The sequence below is a fragment of the Sus scrofa genome, chromosome 17 (assembly GCF_054392235.1).
Source record: "Sus scrofa isolate SSC_HxYL_T2T_F1_AM1 chromosome 17, Sscrofa_HxYL_maternal_Yorkshire_Landrace_v2.0, whole genome shotgun sequence".
NCBI classification, from domain to species: Eukaryota; Metazoa; Chordata; class Mammalia; order Artiodactyla; family Suidae; genus Sus; species Sus scrofa.
Genome location: NC_139399.1, coordinates 17,706,025 through 17,709,974, shown reverse-complemented (window position 1 = coordinate 17,709,974; position 3,950 = coordinate 17,706,025). Strand labels below are relative to the sequence as shown.

Here is a 3,950-nt window from a genome sequence, read left to right as displayed (position 1 = left end):
TCCGAGAGAATGAACAATCTCGAAAAAGAGGTTAGAATCTTCCAAAGACTAAAAATCTCCAAACACTGTAAATTGAAGCCAGAAACATACTAGGCACAAACACTCATGTACTATTGCAACCCATACATTCTCAGCATCTTGGGGGTGGCCACTCTGGGGGCCAACAGTGTATGTGGCAGTCTGTCTCAGCCTTCCCAGACCTCAGGGAGGTGTTGACTAAAATAAAATCCCCCAATATGAGAGCTGTGAATTTCAGTTTTATTGGGGGAACTCACTGAGGACTATAGCCGGGGAGACAACCTCTCAGATCACTCTGAGGAACTGATCTAAAGAGATAAGTTCAGTTTTTGTACAACTACAAATATAATAAATTCATTGAGTTAAAAAAAAAAAAAAAGAGATAAGGTCAGTTTACATGCGATTTTGGCCAAGAGGGTACAGGCACCCAAACATTAGAAGGTCGCTGCTGGTCACAAGGAACAGTTATCTCAGTTAATGATTTTAGTGCTTTTCTAAGTAGAGGGAGATGCAAGGATCCAGGTTCATTAAAAATGTCTCCTGAAATAGTTCTCACTTAGATCAGGTCTCATTTTGCCTCTTTTCCCAGAGCACAAAGTGCCTCATCCTGGATCTTTGCCCTGAATCCCTTTCAGGATGAGCTGTAGGTTTCAGCAACTGATGACTTGATTCTTATAGAAATGGGTAGTAGGCAACATTATCTTACAGTTCAATAGGCAGTTTCTTTCTTTCTTTTTTTTTTTTTTTTTTTTTGCTTTTTTAGGGCTGCACACTTGGCATATGGAGATGCCCAGGCTAAGGGTTAAATTGGAGCTGTAGCTGCTGGCCACAGCCACAGCAACACAGGATCTGAGCTGCATCTGTGACTTACACCACAGCTCACGGCAACACTGGATCCTTAATCCACTGAGCGAGGCCAGGGATGGAACCTGCATCCTCATGGATGCTATTCAGATTTGTTAATCCCTGGGCCACAACGGGAACTCCCCAATAAGCAGTTTCGACAGGGGGTGATAAATACAACAGGGAAGTGTGGATGGTGGTGGGAGCAAAGGTCAGCCTTCTGGACCTTAGTAAATTATAGTAAATATATATATATACTCAACCATTAGTTTATATATATTTTTTTCTTTTTTTTAAGGGATGCAGCTGCAGTATATGGAAATTCCCAGGCTAGGGGTCGAATCAAATTGGAGCTACAGCTTCTGGCCTATGCCACAGCCACAGCAAGGCGGTATCAGAGTCACCTCTGAGACCTACACCACAGCTCACAGCAAAGCCAGATCCTTAAGCAAGACCAGGGATCGAACCCACGTCTTCATGGATACTAGTCAGGTTCAATTTCCTCTGCGCCACAATGGGAACTCCCTGAACCATTAATTTTCAAAAATACACCTATTCTGGAGTTTCCACTGTGGTGCAGTGGGTTAATGATCAGGCTTGCCTCCGTGGAGGTGCTGGTTCGAGCCTGGCCAAGCCTTAAGGATCAGGAGTAGCCGCAGCTGCTGCTCGAATTCCATCTCTGGCCCGGGAACTTCCATATACCAGCGGGTGCAGCCAAAAAAGAAAAATACCCCTATATTAAGGTAGATCATTTCCCCAGAGTCTGCCTGCTGAAGGGGGTAAAGTTCAGGTGTTTACAACTTGAAAAGGCTTTGACAAATATTTCCCTGGGCAAAAGTTGGGAAAGCAAGACCATTTGAAGTTAAGCGTAAACAAGCCCTGTCCAAATGGAGCGGGAAGTAAAAGGGCACGTTTCCGCCGCTGCACCTCTCCCACTTTCAAGGTAAAGATCCCCTTCCCCACCTCTCCTACCCAACCACGCCGTCCTTACAGACACTAGCTTCCAGGCCTTTAAAATAATTATCTATAAAAACTTTATTTACATTTCAAAGCTTCGTTTACAGTTCTTGTTTCTACACTCCAAAGACTTCCCCGCAGAGGGTGGAAGGCTCTTCCCGCGGCGGGTGGAGATGCGAAGCATCTTCTTAAAAGAAAACTCATTCCTTTGGTCCGGAAGTGAGTTGCCTTTGTGAAATGAGAATACAAGGCTTTCTGGAGGGCAAAGGGGTTGCGTCAATCCCGTTTTCCCACCGAGATGCAGGAGCTGGAAGAGAAGGAGATGGGCTCCAGGGCAGAGAGGAAAGGTGCACATCCTGGGAGAGTGAGTCAAGCTTTGTGTAGAAAAAGTGCCCCACCGAGGGCTCCCCTTTATGTGGGAGAGCAGAGTTCTGTTTAATTTTGATAAGCAGGATCGTGAACTGGGCTCTAAGCAATCGTTTCCACCTTGATTATTGTTCCTCGAAAGCCGCCCAATACATTCTAAGGATAAGCAGAACTGGGTGGCGCCTGCTGGGCCGGGGTACCTCGAGGCAACACTGGCGGGCGAAGCTGTGCGTTCCGCCAGGACCGGGCTGGTGACACGCGGCGCTTCAAAGACGGAGCCCCAGGCATCCAAGGAGACGCGCACACTCAGCGCCTCCTGGAAACTCAGCCCCTGCGCCCGCGTCACGCTTCGCAGGAGGCCTCTGGCCCTGCGCACTGCTCAGAGCACACGCAGGGTCTGCAGGCGCCTCGGGCTACCCCGGAGTCCTACCCGGGGCGGGGGAAGCTGGGAGTCGAGGTGCTTGGCACTGGCCAGCCAGGCCGTGCAGCGCAAGCGCAGGCGCAGGCGCAAGCGGATCCGCAGTACGTGTCCTCCTCTGAGTCTGCGCCCACGGCATCTTCAAACCTGTGTACAGACGTCAGTGCCCCTTGGTAGACTTCTGTTACTGCCTTCTTTCTCCGTTTTGCTTTTCTGTGTTAATTTACTACTCTGTTTCTCTCTCTCTCTCTGCCTCCCTCCCTCCCTCTCCCTCCTTGCCTGCCTCCCTCCCGCTCCCTCTCCCCCTCCCCCTCCCCCTCCCTCTCCCTCTGTCTCTCAGAGGAGGGTCTTTGGCTGTAGTATTCATTGACCAATACTGAGAGCTCACTTAGAGCCCTGCGCACCGATCTCTTCTTCAGTCAATCGGGGCCAGAGCCACAAGGTCATGGGATACAAGGTACATAGATAAGCGATCCTACCTGTGTCCTGAGACGGACCGCCTTACTGGGCTCTGAGCTCGTGCTGGACAGGATCAGATTGGCTCAGGTATGAAAGACGTTCCTGGGGTTCTTACCTTGGGCATCCTTCTCAGTATCCTTTGCAGACCCAGTATACTGTCCCTACCACGTAAACTTTTTTTTTTTTTCCTTTTTTTTTCCGGCATGGCACGCAACAGCTTGATATGGGATTTCAGTTCCCAGACCAGGGATTGAACACGCGATCCCAACACTAGACCACCAGGAAACTGTCCCATAAGCTTTAATGTACCCCAAGTCCTCAGCCCTCACATTTTTCACTTTATACTTTTACTTTGGATGTCCTTATCCGATTTGGACTCAATTCCATGATTTTCCTATGCTAACTCCCAAGTCTCCATCTTTAGTCTGGACCTTACTCTTGTGCTCCAGATTCCTAGATTTGTTTTTCGATCAGGTCTGTTCTTTGTGTCACTTTCTGTATGTATGTTTTACTCCAGCCAACCAACTTTTATTGGGAAAAAAACAGTAAGTCTTTCATTATGAAGTGATTTGGAGATTTTATTCTTATAAAAATGGCCTCGGAGCAGATACAGGCAAATATGCACTATTTACTTACTATATAGTGGACATCTTTTCATATCAATATATTATAAAAGTAGCCCAGTTTTCATCATGGCCTGTGGATTCCATCATATGGGTCCTCCATACTCTACTACAGACATTTAAGGGGTTCTCAAATTTTTTGACTAATAAAATAGTCCAACCATCATTCCTTTTTTTTGTGGGGGAGAGGGAGTGAATCTGCTGCATATGGAAATTCCCGGACTAGGAGTCGAATCCAAGCCACATCTGTGATCTACACCACAGCT

At 47.6% G+C, this 3,950-nt stretch overlaps 1 long non-coding RNA gene across 1 annotated transcript; it reads right to left on the bottom strand.

Annotated features, from left to right (window-relative positions):
• Positions 1 to 1,871: 1,871 nt before the first annotated feature.
• On the bottom strand, positions 1,872 to 2,656 carry LOC146395145 (uncharacterized). Its single transcript, XR_014831985.1, has 2 exons — positions 2,385 to 2,656; positions 1,872 to 2,125 (listed from the first exon to the last, which is right to left on the bottom strand). It is a non-coding gene; the product is annotated as an uncharacterized LOC146395145 (long non-coding RNA).
• Between the last annotated feature and the right edge of the window lie 1,294 nt (positions 2,657 to 3,950).